We start from the raw sequence: 12,415 nt of genomic DNA, 5'->3' as shown, positions 1-12,415 counted from the left end.
CGAGGCCCTGGCTCGTCCCCTCCTGCGTTCTAACATCCGTCTTCTCCCCGGCTGCTGAAAAGCCTCCCATGCACTCGGAGAAATGCGTGGGAAGGGGGAGCGAGTCCCTCCCTCTGCCTTTCTGGGGGCAGGTGGGGGAAACAGAACCGCTTCAGTTAGCGGCCTGCCAAGTGCAAATCAAGGTACAGGAAGGAGCTGTCTCCTGCTCTTTGGCCGACATTGCTCCTTTGGGGCTGGGGAGAGTCACAACGGGCAAGCCCCGCGTTGGGTCAACCACCGCAGGAACAACAACCGTCGGAGGTGGCTGTATCAGTTGGTAACTGATTTCCCGGCTAGGGTTTAATTACCCGCTGGAATGTCATCGGATCATAAGAACGGTCAGACTGGGTCAGACCACAGGTCCATCTAGCCCAGTATCCTGTCTGCCGACAGTGGCCAGTGCCGGATGACCCAGAGCAGTGGTCACCATCCACTCGACTGGGATCTACCGGTAGATCCTGGAGCCTCTGACAGGTGATCCTGACTGGCTTGGCCAGGAAGCTATCAAGTGCCGGCACTTCAGTTGCCCCTGCCCCCACTGCTTCTGCCCTTTGCTTGGAGCTGCCCCCCCGGGAGTCTCCCTGCTTGCTGTGCAGAGTGTGGGGGGGGGGGGAAAGGAGGGTGCTGATGTCAGGGTGTCCCTCCTCCCCCCACTTTAGTACCCTGTCTCCACACAGAGAGAAGGGGATGGAAGGAGTTTAGCAATGCAAATCTCTGCCACGCTCACACACTGTGGCTGTGTCTAGACTGGCAAGTTTTTCCGCAAAAGCAGCTGCTTTTGTGGAAAAACTTGCCAGCTGTCTACACTGGCCGCTTGAATTTCCGCAAGAACACTGACGATCTCATGTAAGAAATCAGTGCTTCTTGCGGAAATACTACGCTGCTCCCATTCAGGCAAAAGTCCTTTTGCGCAAAAGGGCCAGTGTAGACAGCTCAGATTTGTTTTGTGCAAAAAAGCCCCGATCGTGAAAATGGCGATTTTCTAGATTGGCACGGACGCTTTTCCACACAAAGTGCTTTTGCAGAAAAGCGTCCTGCCAATCTAGATGCTCTTTTCCGCAAATACTTTTAATGGAAAACTTTTCCGTTAAAAGCATTTGTGGAAAATCACACCAGTCTAGACGTAGCCTGTGTGTGTCTTTGTCATTCTCACACACACACACACACTGTCCTGCACTCCTCTCCTGCCCTAACACGTACGTGGGGGGTCGTTACTCCTTTTACTGCTTGCAAAGTGGGTTAGTTTGGGGGTTTGACTGGTCTGTGCATTTCATCGTGTTCATTTCTCTCTTACGCTTACATTCTCTTCTTCCACTATTTGATCTGAGGAAGTGGGTCTGGCCCACGAAAGCTCATCACCTAATAAACCATCTTGTTAGTCTTTAAAGTGCTACATTGTCCTGCATTTTGCTTACGCTTACATGTGATTTGTTGAGTAGTGAGTTCTAAAACGCCGAACCTGCCCTGGCTGGAGTCATTATCCCTGTGGGAATTGCTGCTCCAGGAAGTGGCGGGCATGTCCCTGCAGCCCCTGAGAGAGGCAGAGCAGGGGGGTCTCCACATACTGTCCTTGCCTGCAGACACTCTCCTGCAGCTCCTGTTGATCAATAACGGGGAACTGTGGCCAGTAGACGCTGTGGGCTCAGTGCCTGAAGACGTGGGCAGCACATGGTGCCCTGGAGCCATCGCTGTACACACCAGCTGCTTTCAGGCACGGTGCAGGGCAGGGCAGGAGTAAGCCTACCTGCCTTAACCCCACTGCTCCACCACCCGGAAGCTGCTTCAGTTAATCGGAGCCCAGCCAGAGCTTGCTCCCTGAACCTTTGTCCCAGCCCTGAACCTCCTCCTGCACCCAACCTCCTGCCCTAAACATGAGTCCTCCTGCCCCCGAACTTGCACCCTGAGCCCCTTCCTGGACCCCAATCCCCTGCCCTGGGCTAAGCCCAAAGCCCCTCCCTCACTCCAAACCCCTTGGCCCAAGACCAGAGCCTGCTCCCCAAACCCTACCGCAGCCTGGTGTAAGTGAGTGAGGATGGAAGAAGGGGGAGGGAGTGAGCAGGGGGAGGCCTTGGAGAAGGGGTGGAGCAGGGGCAGGGACTTAAAGAAGGGGGGGAAGGAAGCCGGCCGGGCACGGGTATCTGGGTTTGAGGTATTGCACTTAAATTGAAAAAGGGATCTAGTGGTTCAAAAGGTTGGAGACTCCTGCCCCAGAAGGAGGGAACCCAACAGGTAATTATCCCATGATCCCTCCCCTGTCTCCCATTTCCAGACAAAGAGAGGGTAGGGGCACCATTTCTACCCATCCTGGCCAATAGCCATTGATGGACCGAACCTCCATGAATCTATCTAGCTCTTTTTTGAACCCTGTAAAAGTTCTAGTCTTCACCACATCCTCTGGCAAGGAGTTCCACAGGTTGACTGTGCGCTGTGTGAAGAAAAGCTTCCTTTTGTTTGTTTTAAACCTGCTGCCTGTCTAGCATCCAAAGCAGCCTCCCTAGCCTTGGAAGATGAAAATGTGGGTTCAGGATCAGGCCTATATGCAGGAATTTCTGTGTGTGTGGGGGGGGTGAGTTGTGGGAGGGGCTAGTGGCTGCCCTGCCCCCACCCTTGTGGCCCAGCACTGCCCCTGGCCTCACTCCAGAGGGGAGGGGATATCAGCCCCAGCCTTCCCTCAGCCCACTGGAGAAAGAGAAGGGAAGCTGGGGCAATGCACCACCCCAGCCTCACGCTTACTTGGAGGACCTTGGGGGGGGGGGGGAGGCGTTTGCACCCCCCCTGCTTACAGGCCTCAGGATTATTATTTGAATTACGGTAACAGTGCGAGGCCCTGTTGTATGAGGGGCCACACACATGCGCAATGAAGCACAGCCCCTGCCCTGAGGAGCTCCCAAAAGGGCCTGAGGGCCACCGGAGCCAAGGAGCATCTCATCCATGGCTGTTCAGCCAGGCTGGGAGTGGAAGCCAAGTCTCCCGAGTACTATCCCTATCCACTAGGCCACACTGCTGCCTCACACATTCAGCAGAGTCTCTCTGCCCTAGAAGTAGATGCAACGGGGCTGGTGGTAGTCAAAGGGAAATGGGGTGCAGGGGCACTTTAAGAGAGAGGCGGGGCCCTCTTAGACTGCCCCTATAAAAGCAGGCCCCTGGGCTAGGACTGAGACTAGCCTTCCCTTCCTTGTGAGAGCACCTGGTCAGGTAAGGAGCAGGCTCTTTTTCAGGGAGCTGGCTGTGTGAGTCACTGCATGTTATTTATTAGCCTGTTGGATATGGTGGTGTCTGATCTACCTTCTGCACGGCAGATGTATGAGTTTCACCTTTCAGTGAGACTATGTGGGTGGGACTATTAATTAAGACTGATCTTGCCTTGTCTTGTGGGATAAGAATTGCCAGGAAACATTGTTCTCTTATTTTCTTTTGGCAATCTCTGCCTGAGGGGTGCCCAGTGTGTCTGGCTCGGAGGGCACGCTCCCCAGTGGTGTGGTGTGACTGTGTCCTTCTCCCTGATTGCTCCTGGCTTGTGTCTGTGATGTGCTCCTAGCTGCCTCCTGGGCTTTGGCTTGTGTGCGCTCCCTGTTGGCCCTACAGTGGCCTCTGCTAAGCAGATCCATGCCCCATTGAGGTACATGAACATAACAAAGTCCTCTGGTGAGATCTTCTACATGAGCTGCATGCTGAAGAAGGGCTGGGTGGGGTATATTCCCCTGCATCCAGCTGCTGCTGAAGGCTTTGGCAGGCAAAGAAAATCTTAAACCTGCTGGGGAAAGGCACGTCTCTCATTTTCCAGCTCCCTAATGATTCAAGGAGCTGGTGCCCTTCACCTGCTCGGATTGCTTGTTTAACTTGATTGAGCTGCAGAAGGGTGGGTTGCCCAAAACAAGGCAGAGGTTCATTTGAATCTCTTAATGATGGGCTGCAGGGTTAACCCCTTGCATGCTGTAGCTTTTTGGAGTAAGGCACTGCCCTGAAAGTGCAAGGAACTGAAAAGCAGCACCCTTTAAACTCCCCACCTCCCCCAACCTTGTTTCTAAATGATCTAATTCAGAGTGGTATCTGATTGCTCTAATGAGGGAGTTCTAAGCCTCCCCCCCCCCATAGAGAAGGCACCTGGCTAGCCCAGCTGTGGTCCATCTGACACTGATGTAACTCTAACTGCAGGATGAAATGGAGCCCTCTGGTTTTGCCCGTTAAGGTGATGGCTTTGCACATGATGGGCTAAAGGAGATTTGCCCTGCACTTCCTAGTCATGGTAGCTGGACTTGGGGACCACAAGTAGCTAGGAAACCTCTCCCCTTATTGGCTCTGTTAAAGCCACAATTTCTCCTCTCTGCATTGAAGTGTAGCACCAGTTTTCAGCTGGCCTGCTGTCAGACTTAGTCCCTTTTAAACCCTTAAGGAAAGTGCTGTACAATGAGATGACTGTGATGGGTACCTGTACTGGCCACATTCAGTCAACAGACTCTAACTAGAGCAGCTGCTCCATTTTCTCTGCAGCCTTTTTAAGGAAACATGGGCTGTGGTGATCCCCTGGAGGGGTGAGGGCCTGTATCTGGTGAAGGGCTTGTAAATGTGGAAGAGGCCACCCCGATAGGTTTTGGTTGGTTCTCTCATGTTCGTGGCCCGGTCTCCCAGCCAGGCTGAGCAGTAACCTCCAACCTAGTGTGTCAAGGGGGTGGAATCTCTTGGGCAGCCCCTGGTGGGTTTCATAAACTCAAAGCTAATGTGCCAATCCCTGATCTTGTGGCCAAGTGGCAGTGCGTCTCCTAGCAAAGCTGCCACCATAGTGTGGTGACTCTTGGCCTGCTTTGAGGGTGGGAAGGGAAAGGAACTGGGTGGAGTGATGGCGGGGGAGGGGGTAGCTGAGTTTTGGCAGGATGCGGCTACAGAGCCTGACCCGTGTATAGGAATAGACAGCTGGTCTCAACTGGTGACCAAGTCACTCCTGGCTTCTATGTCAAAACAAGTCAGTCCCTTCACCAAGACACTGACCTTCCTTGGGAGCTCCTGCATGCTGCAATCTGGCCTTGCAGGCTCCCTGTCGCAAGATCCTATGGCAGGGGGAGTGCTTGTACCCATAGCCCTTGGCGGTGGGCTCCATTTTTTTTCAGAGATATCCCAGATTGCTCCTGGTCTGGAAAAGCCTCCACAGCAACTGCTGGGAAGCTAGCGCCTGCTGGGGTTTTCAGAGGCTTAGTCTCTCCCCTTCAGGGAAAGCTGCCATGTCTGTGTCTAGAGCTGGCTGACAAGGGCCTGCAGAGAAGGAACTGTGAGCTGTTGCCTGTTTGGGAAAGGGCTTGCATAGACAGGAGCACAGCAGAGCACGGCTTGGAGGCAGAGGGCTCTGAACCAGGATTCTGCTTCTAGTGTGCACAAGCTGGCCCCAGCTTCAGAGGAGTTAGGCTGCTTGCTGCCTCTGCTCAAGGGAGACACAGCCCCGGCCCTGGCTCCGCTGCAGATGAAGCATCTGGACCTCTGGCATCCGAGGGGGAAGGTATGCTCAGGGCTGGGGTGAATGGTGGCAGTGTAAATACAGCAAGTGACACTTAACTGGCACACTCTTTACTCAGCTGTGCACTGGATTTCATGTCGAGTGATCGGTAACCTTGGTCTCTAACCCCCTTAAAACCCAAACGGGGTAAGTCTAATTGAAGTAAACTGTTCTGTTTGAGTTGGATCTCTGCTGCTGCTTTAGTATTGGAACCCTCCAGGGATAATGTATTCCCAGGCACACCATAGTGTCTACAGGGGCCAGCCAGGTGAGGCACCAGCTGTCTCTTGAATTCCTTTAGAGGTAAGGGAGTGCAGCAGCGAGGTGTCTAGAGGAGATGCACCTATCCAACATCACCACTGGGATACTCCAGCTCCTTCAATGCCATCAGGAGCAGGCACTACTTGCCTGTGTTCTTGAGTAAATGGGGAGGGGGAAGGAGGGATACTCAACGAGATTCTTTCCCTTTACACTGCAAATGTGGGGAGCTGCTAAACCAATAGCCAGGAATCTCCCTAGAGCAGGTAGAATTTGCCCAATACTGGGACAATAGGACTGTGTTCCCTCTAACTTTCCCATCTGTGTGCAGAATCCATTGTATGTGCATCAAAACATGTGTTGCTCTGCTACTCAGCATCTGAATGTCTCTTGGGTGGCTGTCCAAGCGCTCCAGTGACAGGGGACACCGGGGTCAGGGAATTGGATCTTAGGATACTACTCATCAGGCCTTCTCGACCAGGATGAATGGTGTCAGTTCCTAGGCAGGAGGCTGTTAATGATGCTGTTTCCATATTTGTGAAACCACCTCAGCTCAATGGGGCGATCGGAGCACTGGCTTGTCACACAGTAAGATGGTCTGGTCTCGGTCTCAAACGGTGGTAATGCCAGGCCAATGATGGGCAGTGTTTATACCTTGCATCCTAGCTGAGACAACCCTGTCATAGTCTGCCTTCCAGCGACCCAGTGCTGGAGCTGCCTGCTCCACTTTTGGAATGGTTGGCAAAGTAACTCTCTAATCCCAGAGGTTTCAAATGCATCCAGCTTGCTTCCGCTTCCACTGAACAAGCTGGATTTCAGCAGGGCGCTCCCAAGGATGACTTGCTCTAGAGCAGCTTAACAGAAGGGATCCTTAACCTTTCTGAGCACCCTGCTGGGGGGAGGGAAGCACCTGAATCTTCCAAGTGTGATTGACAATGAATTTGGCCCCCTCTAGGCCAACTTCCAGAAGCCTAGCAGAGATCAAGCCCTTAAGGTTTTCATAGAATCCCAGGCCTGGTGGAGACCTCAGGAGGTCAAATCCAGCTCCCTGCCCACAGCAGGGCCAGCCCCAACTAATCATTTCAGCCAGGGCTTCATCAAGCTGGGACTTAAACTCTAGGGATGGAGATTCCACCCCCTCCCTAGGGAACCCAGCCCAGCGCTTCCCCACCCTCCTAGGGAAAGTGTTTCCTGATAGCCAACCTGGACCACCCCCACTGCAACTTGAGACCATTGCGCCTTGTTCTGTCACCACTGAACAGCCTCTCTCCATCCTCTTTAGAACCTCCCTTCAAGGAGCAGATGGCTGCTGTCAAATCCCCCTCATGCTTCTCTTCTGAGCCTGCAGTATAGGCCTGGCATGTGGCCTGAAGATCCTGTTATGTCTGCTATAGCCGCTGTTGCAGTGTCCTGAGGCTAGAGTCTGGCTTAGGAAGGCTCTGGCATGGCCTGCCCTTTGAATGAGGGGTCTAGAAGGCTCCATCTCAGCAGTGCAGGCTGGAATGGCAGGAATTCATCTGAACTTGGCAGTATGTAAAACTGGGGCACCCCAGGACAGGCCTGCATCTCTTAGGCTTTGAGGTTCTCTTGGTGGGCTGCAGACCTGGGCTGGCAAGGTGCATGACAGGAAGTGATCTGAGTGGGATGAGACTAGATCCCTGCTCCTATGATCCCTGCTCCTACTGATGCTGGAAATCCACACCTGAAAGGGTGGCAAGGAGACCACGTGTGGAAGGGGGGCTCCCTGGGAACTTGCGGTCTATGGGGAAGTGATTTCATGAGGTGCCCACTGCTCAGCTCTTCTCCTCCCAGGAGGGGCGTGGGAAGGGAGAGCAGCCCTGTGGCTCTCTGGTGCTGCAGTGGGACGCTGGCTGTCTTTGGGGCAGTCATGCTGGCAGGTGAGGCCAGGTTCTCCAAAGCAAGGCTATTGCGGTGGGTGTATGATGACAGACTAGCTAGGGCTCTTGGGTTATGTCTACACTGGACACTTCTTGTGCCAGAAATATGCAAATGAGGCTAAGCATGGAATATTGCTGAGCCTCATTTGCATACCTAATGAGCTGCCATTTTTGCAGAACAGGCTCTTGCGCCAGAAGGAGCGCCTAAATTGCCCCTTCTTGCACAAGATGACCCCTCTCGTGCAATGCTGTTAATCCTGAAAATAATCGGCATAGTGCAAGAGGGGTTTTCTTGCACAAGGGGCAGTGTAGAAAGCTCCTTCTGGCACAAGAGCCTCTTCTGCAAAAATGGCAGCTCATTAGGTATGCAAATGAGGCTCAGCAATATTCCATGCTTAGCCTCATTTGCATATTTCTGGCACAGAAGTGGCCAGTGTAGACCTAGCCTTGCAGTGCACTGATGCTATTGCAGGCTGTCTCTATCGGTGGCAGCTAGACTTGGCTGAGCAGCAGGGTGTAGCTGGGGCTTAGTTTTTCCTCCTGAAACTGATTTGTCAACCTCAGTGCTGAGCTTCTAGCTCCTTGCAAAGAGCAGCACCTGGTTCTGTTGGCCCTAACCTGGCCCTGTGAAGAGCTTGGCCTGCGTCATGTTCAGCCTTTCAAGATGTTGCTAATGCGTGTTCCATGCTCCCTCAGAGTTAGTGTCTTCCCCACACCTAAACCTTCAGCCCCTTTTGAGATGCCAGTCAAGTTTTAAGATTGTTTTGGGGATACTTGGAGTCAAAGCAGCAGAAATAAAGCTTTTCATCTAAGCTGACACCTTACGCAGATACCGGCGTTCATCCCAAGGCCTCTAAGGGAACTAGCTGTACTCGAATCTTAAAAGGTTTTGCCTGCCTTTGTGGGCATAATTAAAACAACACAAATGCTTAACTTCAACTTTCAATGGCCACTTTAAAAACACTTGATAAAATGAAAGCAGATCTCCAAACAGGTTTCAGACAAATCAGTGTGACTACAATTTCTAGGCTTCTCTGTCAAAACCAGGCCAAAGCCTTCCTCTAACTCTGAAGTGGGTCTTGCTCATGATGCTATGGGTATATGTGTTACTCTACGGTGCCCACACTTGAGTGGTCACTAATTGTTTCTAATTCTTAAACAACTGTGCTGCTGAATCTGTTCTGGTTATTTTGCCCAAAAAACTGTGTTGGAGTCAGTCCCATCGTGACACTGGAGTAATAGGGCAAGGTTCATGGCATTTTCCAGTCCCAAGATATCCATCTACCCCAGGAAGGTACTAGTTGGCCTATACATGCCATGCTGAATGAGCTAGTGGCTGGAGATGCTGGTTTTTGGCCTTGGAAGGTCTGGGTTCATCTTCCATAGAACCGTGCTGCAAGCCCCCACACTCAGTGCCTCTGCCCTGGTCTGTAAAATGAGCTGCTTCCTTGTCTTGTCCCACTGGTGTCTGTAGCTCCCAATAGCACAATGGGAAACATCCTCCAATGCTGGCAGTGTTCTTGCAGCTCAAGCAAGTGCAACCTCTGTTACAAACCACTTCCTTCCATGCTATGGTGGTACTGCCAACAGGTCATGCCTGAACACTGACTTAATACAGCTTTGACACTTCACTAGGGAGAAAAGTGGTGCTGCTCTTTGTCCTCTTTGTACTTTTGTCTCTGCTGCCTTATTGTGTACACCTGGTTCCACGTGAGGGGTTGGACAGTTTTTAACACAGAGGTTTTATGGTAATTAAACACAGCTGCCTGTTGAATGGTATCTGAAACACTTCCTGGATTCAAGTAACTAGCACAAATGTGCTAAAGCACCAGACGTGTTATTTCCCTGTACTTTCCCGCTGTCTTGGCTTCTGCTCTGCAGTCAACGTAGCATGTTTTAATGGTGCTGCTTCCACTGCCTGTACTGCTGGCTCATGTAGGAAGAAGGATCTGAAAAACATAAGCCCATGTAGCATCAGAGCTGCAAGAGACCTCAGAAGGTCATCAAGTCCAGCCCCCTGCCCAAGGCAGGACCAATCCCAACTAAATCAACCCAGCCAGGGCTTGGTCAAGCTGAGACTTAAACACCTCTAGGGATGGAGATTCCACCACCTCACTAGATAACCCATTCCAGTGCTTCACCAACCACCTAGGGAAATAGTTTTTCCTAATATTCAACCTAGATTCCTCCCTCCCCCCAACTTGAGACCATTGCTGCTTGTTCTGCCATCCATCACCACTGAACAGCCTTTCTGCATCCTCTTTGGAACCCCCCTTCAGGAAGTTGAAGGCTGCTCTCAAATCCCCCCTCACTCTTCGCTTCTGCAGACTAAACAAACCCAAATCCCTCACTCTCTCCTCATAGGTCATGTGCTCCAGCCCCCTCATCATTTTGGCTGCCCTCTGCTGGACCCTCTCCAATGCGTCCACATCCTTTCTATAGTGGGGAGGGCAGAACTGTATCATGTATCACAGGCCTGAGACCAAAGAGCAATAAGACTTTGCTCCAAGCAAAACTAAGCTGTGAGCAGGAAGCAGGCTTGGCTAATAAGATGTAGTAGAAACAGGGTTACGGGTATAAAACACTAAAAGATGCCAGGTACAGGCCAACTTTTCGGGGGTGGGGGGAGGGTTGTAACAGAACACCTCATTAAACACCTTGTACCAATCTCCCTCCACAACAGGCAAACTGACCCAGGTTCAGGGTGGGGATCTAAACTGGCAGCATGACAGGTCAGAACCCCCTTCCCATAAGGGGTGGTAAATAAGCAACCAGAGATGGCAACGGACAATCAGGAGTGAGGTGTAATTTGACTGTACCTGTAAAGTGCACCCCAAAGAGCTGTCTTTGGCTGGCCTAGGAGGCAGCATTGAATTCCATGGCACTGACAGTCTATTGTAATAGGCTAGCACACGTATGCCCAACGGTAAACCCTTTTGGTTCTAGCTTCCCTGGACCAGCCTCACCTACAATTAACCTGGCCTGCTGCTTTCAGTCCTCTTATTTTGCAGCCTTGCAGGCTGAGTCTGCTGTGTTGACTAATTGCATTTGCTTCCCTTGCTGACTGTGCCCATGTGCATGAATGTATGCAGCCAAACATCCGTCCTAGATGAAGCAGGAGACCTGTCAGGATGCTACACCATTGATGCCTGGCTCCTAAAGTCAATTTACTCTGGCCAGCAGTGGGCCAAATGCACGTGTCAGTGGGCACAGTGGTGGGGTGACCTCAGGCAGTCACCCTGGGCTCTCCAGTGTAAACATGCCCCTGTCCGGGAGGGGAGGGTAGGAGGCAGGGCTCTGCTGCAGTTGGCAGCACGCTCTGACTCAGCAGGTGGGTACATGTGCTCCCCACTCTCCCTCCCTGGGTTAAGACTAGTAGGCTACGTCTACACTGGCCCCTCTTCCGAAAGGGGCATGCTAATTTTCAACTTCAGAATAGGGAAATCCGCATGGGGATTTAAATATCCCCCGTGGGATTTAAATAAAGATGTCCACCGCTTTTTTTCTGTCTTGGGGAAAAGCTGGAAAAAAGCATCTAGACTGGCCCGATCCTCTGGAATAAAGCCCTATTCCAGAGGATCTTATTCCTACTTCAAGACGCTTTTTTCCAGCTTTTCCCCAGATGGAAAAAAGCGGCGGACATCTTTATTTAAATCCCGTGGGGGATATTTAAATCCCCCGCGGATTTCCCTATTCTGATGTTGAAAATTAGCATGCCCCTTTCGGAAAAGGGGCCAGTGTAGACATAGCCGTAGTGTGGTAGCAAGAGACTGATGCAGTGAGGCATAACAACGAGCATAAAGAGACTGTCTGACTCACAGTTTCTTAAAATATCCACCCACCCAGCTTCCTGTCTTCCCTTGGCTGTCAGCCCCTCTCCCTCCTGCAAATGCTGCATCTCTTCAAGCAATTTTTCACACTTGTCTTTGGTACGCCAATGGCTCTGAACGTCTCCATTATCACCCCGTGACATTTCCAGTACCTGCCCTGAGCAAGTTCCCCTCTTCCAGAGCAATGGAGGGGTTCGTGTGTGTGTGTGGAGGGACTGGATTTTGATCACCCTCTTGAAAGCGTTCAAGACTTGCTTGCTTGCTTCCTGAAACCTGTTGTGGCCTCCTGGGACTTTAAATCCTTTAAACATGGAGCTGAAATTGCTGAAAATGGCCTAGCCCATGGATTTCTGACAGACACAAAGCAGCTTTGCACATCAGTCCCTGAACAGGAAACCTCTTGGCTGTGGCCCAGTCGAATGTCCCCTGTAACATCTGCCTACAAAGGATGGCAGAAGGCACCAATCCAGCTTTTCCTATTGTAGGAAGACCTGCAAGGGCCTTCTTGCTTAAGGTCTACTCCAGAGTTGGCTTGGAGGCTTTTGGACATGCAGGGCTTGTTAAGGGGCATTGCGTAAGGCAATGCAAACCTTAATCAAAGGACTGATTGCACTAAATCTCTAACACACTCCTCCCATAGCTGATCAGAAATGCCTTGCATTCCTGCTCATATCTGTTCTGTTCATAATCACTCTTGATTGCTTTGATGCAACATGACTAGACTCTATTAGAAGTTTGTCCCATCACATGCAGAGAACAGGGAAAGCCTGTTCATTCGTTCCTCCCTCCCGTCAAGGTGTGGCACCTTACAGCAGAGTGCCAACCTTCAGCACAAGATCACTTTCTGAATCTAAGTGAAAGCAAAGATCTGTCTCACCCAAATATCCTTGCCCTGCTCACTCCAG

General features: G+C 51.6%; 1 protein-coding gene across 1 annotated transcript in view; it reads left to right on the top strand.

The window, feature by feature from the left end:
* The first annotated feature begins 3,212 nt into the window (after positions 1–3,212).
* ACTL8 (actin like 8) overlaps positions 3,213–12,415 on the top strand; it is a 39,744-nt gene continuing 30,541 nt past the window's right edge. The window contains exon 1 of the mRNA XM_014569564.4: positions 3,213–3,234. The gene's annotated coding sequence lies outside the window, so the exon portion shown is untranslated. The remainder of the gene's footprint in view (positions 3,235–12,415) is intronic.

This window comes from Pelodiscus sinensis, chromosome 24 (assembly GCF_052426305.1).
Source record: "Pelodiscus sinensis isolate ZL-2025 chromosome 24, ASM5242630v1, whole genome shotgun sequence".
In the NCBI taxonomy this organism is placed as follows: Eukaryota; Metazoa; Chordata; order Testudines; family Trionychidae; genus Pelodiscus; species Pelodiscus sinensis.
This window is presented reverse-complemented; position numbering and strand designations above follow the sequence as displayed.